This window comes from Pongo abelii, chromosome 8 (assembly GCF_028885655.2).
Source record: "Pongo abelii isolate AG06213 chromosome 8, NHGRI_mPonAbe1-v2.0_pri, whole genome shotgun sequence".
NCBI classification, from domain to species: domain Eukaryota; kingdom Metazoa; phylum Chordata; class Mammalia; order Primates; family Hominidae; genus Pongo; species Pongo abelii.
This window is the reverse complement of record NC_071993.2, coordinates 75,043,243-75,061,117: the sequence shown is the minus strand read 5'-3', so window position 1 is coordinate 75,061,117 and position 17,875 is coordinate 75,043,243. Positions and strand designations below refer to the sequence as shown.

The 17,875-nt window shown below is 50.5% G+C and overlaps 1 long non-coding RNA gene across 2 annotated transcripts; it reads right to left on the bottom strand.

The window, feature by feature from the left end:
- Window positions 1-228: 228 nt before the first annotated feature.
- On the bottom strand, window positions 229-13,305 carry LOC129048467 (uncharacterized). Of its 2 annotated transcripts, none has more exons than XR_008510831.2 (3): window positions 13,218-13,305; window positions 1,653-1,836; window positions 229-357 (listed from the first exon to the last, which is right to left on the bottom strand). It is a non-coding gene; the product is annotated as an uncharacterized LOC129048467 (long non-coding RNA). The 2 variants fall into 2 exon arrangements; XR_008510832.2 differs by having other exon boundaries at window positions 13,172-13,261.
- Between the last annotated feature and the right edge of the window lie 4,570 nt (window positions 13,306-17,875).

Sequence of the window (17,875 nt, the reverse complement as noted above, 5' to 3'; positions counted from 1 at the left end):
TGAGAGACATGTGCATACACACACAGGTGTCTGCACACATATTGACACATTTCTGATTTGCACATGCAGAAGTGCCACCTAGATTCCTGCAGATGTCTCACGCCATGACAAGGGGGCCTCATTCGCACCTGGAGTAAGGTAAGTCACTGTCAGGTTGCACCTGAGGGAGGTCTATCAGTCTGTTTTATGTTGCTATAAAGGAATACCTGAGGCTGGGTAATTTATTTTAAAAAAGGGTTTATTTGGTTTATGGTTCGGCAGGCTGTACAAGAAGCATGACACCAGCATCTGCATCTAGTGAGGCCTCAGGGAGCTTTTACTCACGGCAGAGGATGAAGAGGAGACGGCATCACATGGCTAGAGAGGGAGCAAGAGAGAGGAAGGAGGTGCCACATTGTTTTTTTAGCAACCAGCTATATAAATAGAGCGAGAACTTCTTCATTACCGAAGGGAGGGCACCAAGCCATTCATGTGGGATCCACCCCCATGACCCAAACACCTCCCACTAAACCCACCTCCAACATTTGGGGATCACATTTCAACATGAGATTTGGAAGGGCCAAGCCTCCAAACTATATCAGGAGGCTACCAGCCTGTGTAGAGCTGGTCAGCCCAGGAGGGAGAGGTGTGGCTAAGTGACCTGAGGGGTCTGATAGCATTATCTGCATCAAGGCGCGCAGGTGGAACTCAAACTGGATGTTTTCAGTACGGGCAAAGGCTGGGCCCAAAGAGTGAACCCATCCATTCCTGGGTCCACCCATCCCTGTGACCATAATACCTCTGTGAAAAGAGGTCCCAAGAGTGATTTAGGGATCGGGGAGGGTAGCCAGGGTCTGAGCAGAGGGTCTGAGCCGGGCATAGGGGGTGTTGGTGAAGTCCCTGAAGGAGGGACCCCCGTCTGATTTGAAAAATGGTCTCGTTCTCCCTGCCTCACCATAACAAAGGTATCCTGGTCAGGAGACATGAGTGTGGCTTGCACATGTCAACTGTGAGGCCAGGACATGCCCAGAAAGGCTTTCCTGCCTGCCACCGCATCCCTGCCCCGCTGGTGTAATTAACCCTGAGCTAATGGGGTGAGGCCTGCGAGGAAGCAGTGTGCCATACCGTGAGGCGGGTCTCAGCACTCCTTCCCGGCCCCTCTACATGCTTTCCCTTTCCTCTGCCCCCTGATTCATGGATGCCTCCCAGCCCCAGCCCCACTGGGAGTTCCTGGGCTAGGAGGAGCAACAGCGAGGATCCCAGGGCATCATGGACATGGCCCAGAAAGCCCCCTGGACCCCCTTCCTCAAATCCAACAAGAGCCATTGATCAGGAGATTCTTTCTTGTTCTGGCCTAAATGTGCTGGTGGTATTCCTAGCCCAGAACCTAGGGACCCTGCTCCTTGCCCTAGGGGTTTCAGGGTATAGGGAGTCTCATCTCAACATTCCTCTTTCCTGCCGCTCCTGGGGAAAGAGGGGCTTTGAGGGCAGAGCACGCTCCTGGGGGACCCCTGATAAAAGCTAGCTCTCCCACCACATGGAGAACCAGCCCCACACTCAGCCACAGAGGCTTTGTGGACTTGGGCCTTGGAAGTGGGCAGGCTTGGGTATAAATGCTGCTTCTGAGAGGCCTTGAGCAAGTTGCTACACCTCCTAAGTGTGCACTTTCTCACCTGTGAACTGGGGAAAAACTAGGACTAGCTCACAGGGTTGTCATCAGCACGAGCACCGAGGTGTGAACAGCACTTGGCACATAGTACACACTCAGTAAATGATGGTTCTTATGATGATGATGCCAGGATGGAGATAGTGGACAGGGGCATCCTGCTGTCCAGCAGATGATGTTCAAGGCTGCAGCTGAGAAGAGAGGAGAGCAAGGGCTCACGTGGACGTCCATAGGACCACCAGTGTGGGGCCCAGCTCCCCACAGGGTCTCCCAGACAAGCCCAGGCAGACAACCCTCCACTGCCTGCCCCATCCTGCCCAACCCCACCACCCACCAATATCAGAGGAGACTGGAATCTAGAAAGGAGAGGAGTGTTTTCCCTCCTGGATGTCAAAGATGGGGAGCAGGACAGCAAGAGCCTTGAATTAAATGGGAGCCTGCAGGATTTAAATAAATGGAACTGGCTTTTAGAGAAAGGGAGTAAGACTACTTAATAAACAAGTCAGGAAGCTATGGTTAATGGAGCTCAATCCTCCAGGGTGGGGGTGTTAACAGGGTATCGACAGTTACTGTGGGGAAAACTAGCCGCTTCATGTTCACATCTCCATGAGCTGGGATGCCTGACTGGACATTGTTATCATCATTTTCGTTCATTAGGCAAACAGTATTATTTATTGAGTACCTGCTGGTACAACTACCTCCTTTCACCAAGTGCCCTGAGGATGCATAGTCAGGGAACTTAGGTGGGTGCCTCTCAGGTCCCTGTTCCCCTGGGAAGAAGGCTCCGACTCAGTGCCTCAGGGGCACAAGTCAAGCAGGTCATATCCTAAAGCATGGGGGACCAAGGACCTGACAAGAGTGGCCTCCTGCAGTGCTAAAGGCATGAAGCCCACCTGAGTGTGAAGAGGGCAGCAAAGGGCCACAGCCCACAGCCAGCTTGGCAGTAGGAGGCAACATGCCCACAGTCCTGCAGCAGGGTCAGCTGAGTTGGGCTGGTCCCCAGGTCCCCAAGATTCATGGTGCAACCATCTCAGGTGAAACTGGCTCATGGCAGCTCATTCTGCTCCACACTTGAGTCCTGCTTGCCTCTCTCTTTCTCTCTCTCTCTCTCTCTCTGTCCCTACAAGTAGGATGGTGGGTGAGCAAACATCTTCCAAATGCAGGGGAGCCAGGGTCTGTCTGTGTCCCACTCCCCATCCCGCCTTGTAGCCACTCCAGAACACTACCTCCCCTCATCTCTGGCCAGCTGACATCTTACCATCACTCTCTGCCAAGGTAAGTCGATGTCAGATGGTTTAATTCATAACAATGAACCCGCCCACCTGTTACAAGAATAGTGCCTGGGAGGTACCCTCGGCCTTTATTCACCTCGATTCTAATTCTGTCTCTACTACTGTCTGGCTTGGTGGCCTTGGCAAGTCACTTTGTCACTGGGCCTCAGTTTCCCCATCTGGCCCATCATGAGATTGAACTAAATCACTTTTAAAGTTCTTTCTAGAATTGAGCCTTCCCCACCCAGTACCCCTTAACAACAAGCAGCAGCAACACTTCTCTCCCCTCTCTACAATGTCAGCTCCACCAGAGGACAGGGACTTGTGTCTGTCTTGTTCACTCCAGCATCCTAAGACCCAGAACAGTGCCTGGGACATAACTGCCACTCAAGAAATATCTGTCAAGTGAATGGAAGAATCAGCCACAGCTCCTATTTATTAAGGGTGTACTGTGAGTCCAACACTGGCCTAAACGCTCTGCAGGCATGACCAGAGAACAAGCTATTCAGGTGGCTGTGCATCATGGTGGGGAGCAGCAGGGCTGGGTGGGTCGAGCTGGGAGCCCAGAGACAGACTGTGAGCGGCACAGGATCACTCACTCTCTTTAAAATCTGGAAAACCCTGTAACTGAAGTCCTTCCTAAGTCATTGTCAAATCTTGCTTGTCTCCCTTCAATTTCGTTTTTTCTGTTTGATTCTCAGAAAAGGGGGAAAGTACCATTTTATATCAGCTATTTATATACCCCAAAATCTTATTACATTCTTCCCAAGAACGCTGTGACAAAGCCAAAAAGGCAAATAACAAACTGTGAAAAAACATTTTTACCATATATGAGAGACAAAGGGTTAACAGTCTTAATACAAAGAGCACTTCAAACCATTGGGAAAAGATAAACTAGGAATTCACAAATTCGAAGAGCCAATAAACCAGAAGGAAAATTAGAAAAATTGTCAACTTCACTAATAATTCATGACATGCAAACTCAAATAATAGTAAGATGCAACTTAACACCTAGCAAATTAGCAAAGATTCGCTCAATCCAGTGTTGGTTTGTGTGTCGGGAAAAGCGCATCATGATGGTATATTGTGGGTATGAGTGAGAAGTGGCACATCCTTCTCCAGGTGGGGGCGATTGGACTGTCAAACCCGAGACTCTTTAACACAGGCATAGTCTTCAACCCAGTGATCCTACTCCTAAGTATTAATCTGAAGAAGTGCCTCAAGGATGTGTATCTAAATGTTAATCAAGTGTTCTTAAGAAGTGCCTGGTTGCCCAGTGATAAAGCTTTAGTCAAATGATTCCAGGTGCCTCCACACAATGGAATACCTTGAGCCACGAAGAATGATGCATACACACCATCATGTCTTTAGACCATCTTTAGAAAGACTCAAAAAACTGCTAATAGTGGGGGTCCCTTCAGAGGCAAATGAGGGGTGGAGAGACAGGGATGGGAGGGGAATTCATTTTCCATTCTGTTCTCTTTTGTACTGTTAGACTTATTTATCACATGCATGTATTAACCAGTGAAAATAAAATGAATTACAAATGATATAGAAATCTATTTTTGTCAAAAGATAATTAAACTAAAGTTTGGATGGCTGTCTATAAAGTGTGAGCCGGAGTTATTGGTGGAGGGGTCTCCCACCTGTCTCTACACTTTGGCCCCTCTTCCCATCCTCTCCTCTCCTCCACCTCATAAGTGAGGAGGAGTTTGAGAGTGGTCCAAGCCTAGGATATTTGGGGGCCACCTTCACTAGGGCGCAAGGTCACTGCACTGAACAGCCACTAGTGGAGCACTTCCTCCACTCCGTCCCAGGCTACAGAAGGCAGGTTGGTCCTGCCCCAAAGAGGCTGCCGCTTTGATTTTGTGGGAAAGGGGTAGAAAGCCCCTCAAAGGCTTCAGGCCTGGGCCATGTTCTCCATCCCATCCCTTACCAGGGTTCCACATTCATTCATAAATCTACTCATAGAGTAGCAATTGGAATCTCATCCGGCCACTGTTTCTTGTACACAAGTTCCTCGATCAGAATTCTGCACAGGGTTGGGGAAGGGGAGTTGTGATCTGGGAATTTCTGGGTGCTTGGCTCTATCTAGTATCATAACAACCCAGAAACTTCACCCAGAACTCAGAACAATTCTCTCTGGGTAATGGGATATTATAGGATATTTTAATTTTCATGTTTGTGCCAGTCTGCTTTTCCTAATCTTTTCATTATTTAGTAATTCTTAAATTTTTTTTCCAAAGAAGAAGAGGGGGAAAATCCCCTCTGGGACAACCTTGCTGAAGACAGGGCCCTGGTCAATGTTTTTCGCAAGATAGACACCTGCCCCACAACTTCCTTTTAATCAGGTCATCGAATTCTCCCAAGAAGTCTTTTGTGGACATCAAATTGCCTCTGTGCTTGGAAGGGATTAGGAAATGCCAGTTTTTATCCCAGGGGATTGGTTTTTGGAAGAACCATGTCTTCTGAAGACCAGAGGGGCTGTGAGAGAGAGTATTCGAGTCAACAAGTATTAATGCCTGACATTTGTACAACATCCTGCTATTTACAGAGAGCATCCACATCCATTATCCCCTTTGATCCTCCCACAAACCCTAGGAGAAGGAGGCATTCCTCCTGGGAATGGGAAATAAATTATTAGTAGTCCCATTTGACTCACAAGGAAACTGAGGCACAGAGAGGTTAATTGCCCTAGGTGGTAGAGCCCAGCTATAGACACAAGCACTCTTCCTCTGCATCCCACACCCTTGCACTGTGTTCTCCCCACGCTGTGTGAGGTGAGCAAAGTGCTTAACCCTCCTGAACCTCAGTTTTTCCATCTGACAAGTGGGAAAAATAACAGTACCTTCTGCCCTAGGGTTGTTGTTAGAGTTAATTGAATTAATATGTGTGATGTCTTTTTAAAAAGAAAACAGATTTAGGGGATACAAGAGCACTTTTGTTATATGAATATATTGCATAGTGATGAAAGCCGGGCATATGTGTCATGTCTTAAGACTGCGTCTAGCAGGTAGTAAGTATTCAATAAATGAACGATTATTAAAGGTGGAATCTCCCAGGTGTATGCCACACCAAGTCCTAGTCTTGCTCACCCTGCTGGTCTACCGCCTGCCTATTTGCTGAGTGCCTCCTCTGCACAGGGCTCTGGGAGGAGAGAGAACTAGACAAGGTAGAGGGACTGCCTATAAGAAGTTCACCCTCTAGCAGGACAGAGAGGCATTTACACACCCCAGCTCAGTAACTAGGCACAACAAAGGCATTGAGACTGTGGGGCAGAAGGCTTTATTCTTCTTTGGAAGAAGGATTCTGGGAAGGCTTCCTGGAGGAGGTGCTGAGGCACCTGGCTGATGTGATCCTCCAGGATGAGGACTGAGTTCCAGTAATGGAAGGATAGAGGGTGGCCTGACAGGTGTGGTCCATTCCTGGCCACAGTAAGGATTTTTTCCCCTTCTCCACCCAGCACAAAGTGGGAGGCAAATAATGGCTTGAGAGATGTCGCTTCCTGGAGCCACTTCCCCTGTTGCAAATCAGATAGCCAGGCCAGGTGTAGTAATGTAGGGTCTATGGGGTCGGAGAGAGAGGAAACGTACCAGCAGCCTCTCCCTGCCCTCTCCCGCCACAACCTTGTTGTGCCCAGCAAGCTTTCCAAAGTCAGGCTACCCTGTACGGATGCCAGAGTCTGTGGACGGAGCCTCTCAACAAAGAGAGAGAATGGTGAGCGGGTGGAGACTGCCTTCCCCTCCCTATGCCACCACACCCCGTTGTTCCCATCCTTACCATGGGCACTCTAGGCCTTCACCCTTCAGAACTGGCTCTCAGGAAAGGCTCCAAAGAGCTGGATACCACTGAGGGAAAAGTGTCTGCAACCCCTGTGACTCCAGAGGAGTCTGTAGATCCAGGGGAACACGCACACCTACCCTTAGTCAGCCTGAGGACACTGCTTCCCTGTGGAGCCCAGAGGAGCACTCAGTCCTGCTTGCAGCTGTGGGGCCTTGAGCAAGTCAGCGAACCTCTCCAGGGCCTGTGCTCCTCACCTATGGAGGCTGGGAAGGAGCCTGCTTACTCCTGTTGCCCTAGCATAACAAGTACTGCCTGACAGCCTCAAAACTGTTCCGGTTTGGATGATAAAGTGCACAGTCTTGCTAGATTACCTGTGAAGTGGGACTAGTCACACTCTGTGTTGGGGAATCCAATGAGATAATCATGGAAATACTTTGCGCTGGCCAACTGTGATACATTCTGTTTTGGAAGGGGTTAAAATAGTATTGGATGTTTTTAAAAAGTCAGTCTTAATTTAATATCTGAAAGAGGCACTTTTAAAATAATGATAACTAGTGTGCTCTCTAATTCTGCTGGTACTTTTTCTGAACAAGCATATTCCATGCAGCCAGGCACTGTGGCTCACACCTGTATATCCCAGCACTTTGGGAGGCCGAGGTGGGTGGATCACTTGAGCCGCTTGAATTCAAGACCAGCTTGACAAACATGGCAAAACCTTGTCTCTACTAAAAAAATACAAAAATTAGCCGTGCGTGGTGGCGCATGCCTATGATCGCAGCTACTTGGGATTTGCTTGAACCTGGGAGGCAGAAGCTGCAGTAAGCTGAGATCGCGCCACTGCACTCCAGCCTGGGCAACAGAGTGAGACTCTGTCTCGAAAAACAAAAAAAAAAAAAAAGAAAAAGAAAGAAAGAAAAAGAAAAGAATATTCCATGTGTTTAGTTCAACCCTACTTGCAACTCCTTCATACTGTAGGCAAAGTTAGCGGAAGAGCCTTGGGAGACGCACAGGGGCACGCTATACATCTTGGTCTAAGAGAATATGTTGGAATCTCTATTGTATGTTTTACTATGGCCTTGCAGACAAATTCCAAAACCTGCCCAGTCCCCTCCCCAGGACTTGCTGCTGGAGCCAGGTTACACCTGTGCAAGAGAGCTGGTTGTTGAAACTTCAGAAATTTCGAGAACCAGTTGATGGCTGGTAGCTGGAAACTGGCCGTGGTGGGAGCATTTACACCACAGAAATCGGCACACATGACAAAGCAGGGCTTCCCCTCCACCTCCTGGAGATCAGGCTGTTAAATATTTAGCCACATGCCACTACCGAAGGCCCACAATATTTAGCAATCTGTGACAAGAGACCGAGAAGAAGGTCCCACCTTAATCCCAGGGCTAACATGTGTGCTGCCTCATTTCATTTCCTCTCCCCACTATTTCTTTCCAGCCCTGGACCAGTGAGGCCCAGGAGCTCCCACTTTGCTGTGGGATCATGAGGGAGGAGACTGCAGTTTGATGTAAAACATGTTTAGCTGCAGGAACTCTCCAGGGTGTAGAGGCCTGAATTAATGGCATCTGGGGTGCCCAGTGTCTGGCGGGGTGCCCTTCCCCCAGCTCTCCTGTCTGCCCAAGTGTCCACACTCTCTGAGATGTACAATGTGTGCCTGCAGGCTCATCTCCTCAAACAAATGAGCCCGGGTGTGGGTGCTTGGGCATTTCCTTCCCAACAGACCTCCTGCCAGGGATGCAAACCCCGAGAAGGGAAACAGCATCCAGCCACAACCTGACCACCGCCCGCCCTGGACCCAGGCGCTAGAGAGGAGGCAGCACTAGATGCCTAGAGCAGGGATCCATCTCGGCCAGTGCCATGCCCACCGCCCTCCCTCCCCAATCCTCTGTCTGCCTTTCTGTAAAACAAGACAAAGGAGAAGGAGGCACTTTTACTTTCTCAACAGTCACCCCGGGAATTCCTCTTGGGGACCACGCTGTATTTATTTGGAGAAATAATATGTTGGTCTGCCTCTTGGGTTGAGGAATGAGACCCTGAGGAACATGTTAATATCACAAAATATGGTCCCTGAGCTGCCTTCTCACAGAGCCTGGGTCCTATTCACAGTGCCCTTTGGTGCGCTGTGCCTGTTGCTGGGTCTGAGTTTGTTATTTGGGGGCAGGAGCCTCGTCAAATCTAAAATGCTCTACATAATTAGTGGGCAGGAAATGGCAGATCCTGGGGGGATGTGGAGGGCCAGGGGCAGGCTTGTGAAGAGGAAGCTTGAGAGTCTGACACTTGGTGGAGACAGAGGAGATAAAAACAGACCATCGTCCGGCCGCAGTGGCTCACGCCTGTAATCCTAGCACTTTGGGAGGCCGAGGTGGGCAGATCATGAGGTCAGGAGATCGAGACCATCCTGGCTAACATGGCGAAACCCCATCTCTACTAAAAATACAAAAAAATTAGCTGGACGTGGTGGCGGGCGCCTGTAGTCCCAGCTATTTGGGAGGCTGAGGCAGGAGAATGGCATGAACCCAGGAGGCAGAGCTTGCAGTGAGCCGAGATCACGCCACTGCACTCTAGCCTGGGTGACAGAGCGAGACTCTGTCTCGGAAAACAAACAAACAAACAAACAAACAAAAAAACCAGACCATCGAACCCAGTGGTGCCAAGACAGAGGAAGAACTTCAGCTAGGGAAGACAAAGCTCATGGGGGTTTTCTTTTAAATGTCCTATTGAAGGATAACACACAAAGACAAAGCACACAATCACACTGCCACCGTTCAATGGATCGTGGCAAAGTGAAGACGTGCAGAGCAAACTTCCAGGTCAGACACAGGACACTGCGGGATTTGCATGCCTCTCCCAGGAAACTATCTCCCCACAAAGCAACCGCCGCAGGGATTGTCTTTGCCTGCCTCTAACGTCGCAGAAACAGAATCATACAGGTGTGTTACTTCGTGTCTGGCTTCTTTCTCTCAGCGTTTTCTCTGTGAGATTCAGCCATATTGCTGCACTGTAGCTATAGCTTTTTTATCCTCATCCCATAGAGTATTCCACTGGCTGAGTAGCTCACGGTTTACTTACCTATTCTACCTGGAAGAGAATGTGGGTTATTCCCATTTTTGACAATTATGCATAGTGCTGCTGCTCTGAACGTTCTTTTGTTGAACACATGTACACGCTGCTGCTGGTGCGTGCTCAGGAGTGGAAGGCCTGGCTCATGGTCTGTGTATGTGCAGCTTGCAGGACAGTTTTTCTAAAGTTGCTGTGCAAGTTCACACCCCACCAGCTGTGAGGGAAAGACCCAGCTGCGGTATGCACCAACCCACACTGGGCCTTGTCTGTCTCTCTCATGATCATCTTCCTGGTGGGTCTAAGGAGGTGACTGCTGTCACCTCCATTACATTTCCAGGGAAGTCCATGGAGCTCACAGACACCCTTGGACAAGGGATTCTTTCGGGTAAGTCAAAGGGGTGCCAAGCTCAACCTTCAACTAGGCCATGGAGGGAAGGCAGAGGCTGTTCTCATGGAAGTGGGAGCAGAGGCTGAGAAGGGGTCTGACCACTGGATTCCAGAGGGGAGTGGCTCCATGAACCCCACCCTCCATCTCCTAAGTTCCAAGGACTCCTGAAATTCCTGCCTCACACACACAGCTGGCTCTCAGGAAACTGCCCCTTGTCTCTGATTGCCCCACCCAGTCTGTGGGGTGCACTCATCTCTCTATCTCCTGCCCCTCCTTGATACCTTCAATCACTGCAACCCCAGACCCAGGCCCAGAGTAGGAGGCAGTAACGGCCAAGCCCAGTGCCTGCCAGTCATCATGATGATGTGCAGCTGAAACTCCAGCGGGACCTCAGGCTGCATAAATAGAGGCACGGTGCCCAGAACAAGGAGGGGACAGACCCACTCTCCACCTCTCAGGCCCAGGACCAGACTCCCCTCTGCCTGAAAGGCACACAGACTACCCAAAAGGCACCCAAGGTGGAGCGGCCAGGAGAAGGCCTACTGACGTCACTCGAGTAGGCAGTACTTCCTGAGCTCATTCTGGGTGCCGGGCCCAGCTCCAGGTGCTAGGGACACCTCTGAACAACAGGAACCAGTACCATGCCTTCGTGGGAGATAGGGCCTGGTGATGCAGAGCTTTAAAACCCCGGAAAAAGGTTATTTCTGGAATTACTGAGAACTGTGAAGTAATTGAAGAAGAATGGTGGAAAAGAGTGTGGCTAGCGTGCGAGGGGTGGCACAGCAGCTGGAAGTAGGAAGGTCCGGGGAAATGTCATCTCTCGGGAGGTGATATTGGGAGGGAAATACAGAAAGGAGGAGCCAGAGAGAAGAGGCTGGGGAAAGCATTCCAGACAGAAGGAACTACAACTGCAGAGGCCTGGAGGCAGGAAAAACCTTGGAATTTTCTGGAATCTGACAGAAGGCTAAAGGGTAGGGGTGTGGGGACAGTGGTGAGGAGTGAGAAGGTATTTAGAGGCCTGATTGGGCAGAGCCTCAAAGGCTGCCTTAAGAGGTTAAATTTCATTCTAAGGTCAACAGAAAGCCTCTGAAGGAAACATTTAGAAAAGGTGTGGCAGACACCCGGCACCCTGGCCTTGCTATCTCAGCTGCATCCTGGTAGGCCTCAAGCTGACGGGGTCTATCCTCGGGACACCTGCACACCCTCAGGGCGTGTTCAGCCTCAGGGCTTTCTCTGACACCTGGGGAGCCCCTGCACATGCACGGGAGCTTAGTCTCCAAATGCAGGGGAATAAGCTCCTGCACAGCCACCTTCAAACACAGGACCAAGCCCATGGATAAACGCTCCAGTGCCCATGCTGCTTCAGGGGCAACCCTGGAGGCCTTCTGCATGTTTCTTGAGAGACCTGGCAGAAGCAAGCCCCCCAGCTCATGGCAGCAGCCTCAATAACACACTCTTCCATCAGCTCCTCCTCCTTCCCCTCCTCACACTCCAGATACTTCCATGATACCTCCCAGGATCACTGCCCAGCTCAGCCACCTGCACCCAAACACCTGCCACGGTCTCTTCTTGACGGGAGGCCATGGCGCCATCCCACTGATGCTCTTGTTAATGCAGGGTGAGCAGTGCGTAGGAGGGGGAAGGTGGGAAGCCCAGAGGCCAGTCAGGGGCTCCCCCGGTCATGCAGGGAGAAATGGGGTGGCCTGGATCACAGTAGTGGAGGTGGAGGTGGAATGGAGGTTGCATCCAGGCTGTGTTTTAAAGACCGTACTTGGTGATGGTTTGGATGTGCTCAACCAACAAGACTTTGAGGATCCAGGACTGTTTTGCTTGAGCAAGTGGAGATTCAGGTAGCACTTACCGCCTGCACCCTCCACCCCAGCCACAGTGTGAAAGATTGTCCTGGAGAAGAGACTCGACCATAGGCAGACAGGCCATAGGCTTCAGCAATGAGGACAGGGGACAGGCAGGTAATGAGTGTCAAGCTTATGCCAAGCACACACTCATCTGCCTGTCCCCAGCCTCATGTGGTCCCTGGGTGCCTGACTGCAAGGTGCTTAGTGACACACCAGGTCTCAAAGGCTTAGAATAAGAAGAGAATGAGAAATATCTCATTAATGCTTTTTTACATTAAATATATTTTGAAATAATATTTTAGATATATTAGATTAAATGTATGTATTATTAGAAATTAATTTTACCTGTTTGTTTCTTTTCACTTCTTTAATGGGGCCCCTGGACAATATAACACTATGCACGTGCCTTACATCTGAGGCCCACATCCTATTTCTATTGGCTGGAGCTGGGCTAGAGGTGTGCGTCCACTGAACACTTAGGCCACACGACATCATGTGAGGAGACTGCTCCTGCCCATTTCCAAGCAGCAAGGCTGAAGTTCAGAGAAAGCAAAGCTCCGAAGTCCAAGCTTCTTTCTACACTGCGTGCCCTTTAAGGGGCAGTGGCTTTTTATCCTAGAGTTTCTACACTGCCAGGGTAAGGGCTCAAGCACCAGACAGAGGAGGCAAGTTTGGGGTAATTGACCTTGAAGTTCACATCCAGCCCTGACACTGTGCTTGGGCGTCGGTGGAGGGAGGAAAGGACCCTTCTCCCCTCCCCCATCACTCTCCAGGCGCCTCCTGACTCCGGGACGACTAATGGTTCCTCAGCCCCACCTTCCCACCCACTGGACTCCACCCGCCCTCTTCCCACTGTATCAATCCCCTGAGTAATTTATGAGAGCCATCAAAGTTCATTAATGCCGTAGTTACGAAGCCATCCCAATGTAATTATGGTGTAATTGGATTATAACTTAGGTAATTTCTGACAAAGCACCTAATACTTATGCAAGAAAGCCAGGGATTTTTGCCGAGTGATTGATGGGGGTGTCGGGGCCAGGTGGGGAGGTTAGGGGCTGTGTATGAGGTTGGGGAGGCTCCCCGGGAGGAAATCACAGCTTTCAGGCTGAGGTGTCCTGTCTGAGCTGGAGGGGAGAAAGGCAGGTGTGTGGGGGCTCCTCACCCTCAGCCTCAGGCCTTCCCTCAAGATGGGACTGGTTTGGGCCTACCTGCAGCCTCCTTCCTCCCGACTCCTGTTAGCTCTGCCTCCACCTTCAGGCTAGTTTGCAGCAGCTTTAGTCCCACCCAACACCATTGTGACCTGTTTATTCAAACTCAACTGCCAAGTCACCTTCCCCACCCAGCCCTGCTCTGGCCTGTTCCATGAGCGAGGCCCTATTTGGTATGGCATGACTCTGCCTGCCAGCTGCTCCAGGGCCACAAGTGGTTGGACAGTCAGTTAGCGACAGGAAGAAAAGTGGTCAGCCAGACGCAGAGAGAAGCAAACACAAGGTGGATGTGGCTGAGCTGTAATTCTTAAACTCTTGCTGAAGGTGTTACCAGAAAGAGGCCTGATCCAGACCCCAAGAGAGGGTTCTTGGATCTCGCACAAGAAAGAATTCTGGGCGGGTCCATACGTAAACTAAAAGCAAATTTATTAGGAAAGTAAATGAATAAAAGAATGGCTACTCCATAAGCCCTCAGGGCTACTGGTTACTCACTTTTATGGTTATTTCTTGATTATATGCTAAACAAAGGGTGGATTATTCATGAGTTTTCAGGGAAAGGAGTGGGCAGTTCCTGGAACTGAGGGTTTCTCCCCTTCTTAGACCATGTAGGGTAACTTCCTGACGTTGCCATGGCATTTGGAAAATGTCATGGTTCTGGTGGGAGTGTAGCAGTGAGGACGACCTGAGATCATTCTTGTCGCCATCTTGGTTTTGGTAGGATTTAGCCGGCTTCTTTACTCCAACCTGTTTTATCAGCAAGATCTTTATGACCTGTATCTTATGTCGACCCCCTTTCTCAACCTGTGACTTAGAATGCTAACTTACTGGGAATGAAGCCCAGCAGGTTTTAGCCTTATTTTACCCAGGCCCTATTCAAGATGGAGTTGCTCTGGTTTAAACGCCTCTGACAAAAAGATGACCCAGGCCCTCCACTGCCTGGGACCAACAGTCTTCTAGACCCCCATGTGCCCAACTGCTTTATGCTAAGAGCTTTAAGCACAGCCAGAGCAGCCTTCACAACCTGACTCATGCAGGCCACTGCCAGCCTATATGATCTGACAACACCAAAACTTCTGGGAGCCTCAGTTTCCTTGTTAAAGGGAATAATACTACCAGGATGCCTGGTATGGTTTGGATCTGTGTCCCCACCCAAATCTCACGTCGAAATGTAATCCCCAATGCTGGAGGTAGGGCCTGGTGGGAGGTGATGCAATCATGGAGGCAATTTCTCATGAATGGTTTAGCACCATCCTTCTTGGTGTTGACATGAGTTCTCATAAGATCTGGTTGTTTAAAAGTGTGTAGCACCTTCTCCCTCGCTCTGCCTTGCTCCTGCTCTCACCATGTGAGACACCTTACTCCCCTTTCGCCTCCCACCATGATTGGAAAGCTTCCTGAGGCCTCCCTAGAAGCAGAAGCTGCTACGCTTCCAGGACAGCCTGCAGAACCATGTGCCAATTACACCTCTTTTCTTTATAAATTATCCAATCTCAGGTACTTCCTTATAGCAGTGCAAGAATGGACTAATATAATGCCTTGTAGAGTTTGTGGTTGTAAGCAACAGAAAGCACCTGTAGCTAACTTAAGCAAAACAGGATCTCCTAAAAGCCTACAGGGAAATTTGGATGATCAACAGATTTCCAAGAAAATGTAAGAAACAGAAACCAGCAAACTAGCAATGACCTTGTGCCAGACAGTGTGCATTCACTGCCACCACCCACTACCTAGGAAGTGTCCTAGGAGGATGGAGAGTGGCGGGACACAGAAGGAAGGGCAAGAGCTCCTTAGATGGGCCCCTCTACCAAGGCCATAGCTTCCACTGTGCAGCCGCTCCTACAGCTTCTCTCTACAGAGGTGTGGCCACGCCTTCCCTTTGCCCCTCAGGTTGGGGTGGTGAGAGCTCCCACTGTTAGCCTCAGGGTACCGTATCACCCTTGATGGTTTTCCTTAGCCCTGCTCATACACTAATTCACTGTCCTCATTGAATTCTCCTCCAATAGCCCCTAGGAGTGTGCCACATGTTTCCTGCTGGAACCCCAACACACAAAGGCTCCTACCAATGCTGTGATATCACATCTACCCACTTCCGTCCATCCCAGCTTCACCTCCTGGGTATCCAAAGTCCTGGGAGGGTGTCTGATACCGGCTCACCTCCTGAGTGTCCCTAGGGTGGGAAGAGGAAAGATCTGCCCCCGCTTAGTATCTGACAATGAATACCTGGAATTGCCCTTCTCCCAAGGACTTGACATAATAAGGATGGGCTGGTGTCCCAGAGGGCCACCAGGAAGGGGGTTAGATGGCGAGCATTAAAACCCGCTCCTTTGTATTCTTTGCAATGGTAAACTAGTGTGTAGAAAATGCTTAGCTGGTGCCTGGTGCACAGTCCGTGATCCCAGTAAATGATAGCTGCTGTTATTTGGCTTGTTCAGGTGGAATCCTGAACAAGGTTTACCTTGATATCCTCAGATAAACTTTGTCCCTTGTGGCAGCCTAAGCAAGTCTCTGTCCCTTGCCACCCTGAGGCCCTGGCAGGCTCACTTTACGGCCTCTTCTCACCACATGCCATTGGCCCAGCACATATGAGGAAGACGAGTGTCTGTGTGCAGTATCCTCCATTTGTCTGGGTGTGGGCCACTTCTCAAGATGTTCTCCCATTTCACAAGCATTGATTGAGTGACTTCTGTGTAGCAGGCTCTGTCCTGGGCACTAGGATAGGGCAGAGAGCAGGACTAACAGAGCTCCAGCCTGCAAACCAACAGACACTGGACATGTGGTCAGAGGAGGATGCCTGACTTGGGAGGATGTCTGCCCTGTGACCTGAAGGATGACTAAGAATTCAGGGCATGTCTGATGGCCCAAGTCATCCCACTCTGAAGGTGTGTATTTCTCCAGCATTTCCTTTCTACTGTGTGCCCATCCTGTGCACACGGGTGGGGCCAAAAACGGTCCCAAACTCTGTTCCCAGCTGCTCATAATGGAGCCAGCTGAAGCCTGCTGACAGGGAGGGAGAAACTAAGAGGATAGAACATGTCTTTGGGCTTCCTGGAGGAGGCTGAGGTTTGGGCACAGGCTTGACCAGCACTGCCTGTGCCACAGGCTGGAGTCCAGTAGACACTGCCTGGAACATGCCATGCCAAAGTTTGGTTTGTGTTCTCTCTGAGTGCAGCACAGACCTAATCTTTGTCGTGTGTGCATCTGCCGTGAATGTATGTTAGCTCCAGCCAGGCTTGTACAACCAGAAAATTTCTAGGTTTCACTTTCAGTCCAGTCTTTAGTATGTTTTCTGATAGGTTCAAGTTATTTTCTCTCGCTAAAAATAATGTGCTTGGAAACTGTTCTATTTAGGGCAGAGCCTCCATGTGTAGTGTTTATGCCTGTTATATTTAGCTAAGGCATGTCAGGATTTGAGTCGACATGACATGTTCCCTCAAGGCAGAGCCTGAGGCAGGGATTCGCACAGGATTTTCCGAAGGAGGAGCTTCTTCAGTAAAGCCCTCACGGGAGGGAGGTGGGGGAGCAGGATAGAACGGGAAGGGAAGGTCTTAGGGAAGGCCTGGCCTTGACCTGACACACTGGGAGCCTTTAGAGAGTAAATCATGGCACCATGAAGTTGTTCTGTTTACTGAAGGGGCCAAGTAGGAGGCGCTGACAGCAGGAGAGACTTGTCACCTTCGGCTGTCTGTGGGCAGCAGCTCTGGCCCCCAGGGAAGTCACTGGAGTTGTAAGCGCTGGTCATCCAGCAGCAACTGGGGAAGGGGCCCGTTTTCAGGCAAAGGGAGCCCTGGGTGAGGCCCAACAGCACCTTCTGCAGCATCTTCTCACCACACTGAGCCACTTTTATTATTTTCTTCCCATACACCTGAAAGATTGTATCAGTCTCTGCCTCTGCAGCTTTCCCCTAAAACAATTCCAGCCTCTGTCTAGCCTGGAGCCGCACAGAGCAAAAGCATACAAAGCATGTGGAGAGGGAATGATGAATAGAAAATATGAGTGCACAGGACTGCTCCCTGAGTGCCCCCCAAGTACGTGACTCTGTTGGCTTGACATCCCTCCCTCCGCTGAGGGGCTGGTGGGGATGACCAGAGGGCCAGGGGGCAGAGCTAGGCCTGGGGGTTCAGCCCAACTCAGTGACCACAGGATTCAGAGCAGGCCACCTCCCCTCAGTGGGCCTCACTTCCCTCCCTCAGAGAGTGGGTAAAAATTTCCCCAGCCCTGCCAGGAGGTGCCTGTGGGGTAATGGAGGAAGCAAAGACGCAGAGAGGAGGTGTGACTGGCCCATCCTCCATTGCAAGGAGGTGGAAGGAGAGGACAGGGCAGGCCCAGCCTCAGCCTGACCCAAGTCCTCCACAGGTGGCAGGCAGGCAGCCCCCCTGCAGCCCTGAGACTCCCTAAGGAGTCAGATAAAGTCCATAATAGGTGCTGAGGGCCTGTTGCCTTCTGGCTCGGCCTTGGCCCTGGAGCCACACCTGGTGCACTCTCCGCATCGGGCCACTCCTCTGGTCCTGCAGGGGCTGGGGAGGCAGGGATGCTGGGAACACCCTAGACAGCTCCAGCCACAGCATCACCCACAGCTGCATTCTCCCTCTGTGAGTAGGCAATGCTAAGCCCAGCCCCAGGCGGAGATGACCCAAAGGGATAGAAGGGCAGGCCTGAGGCTG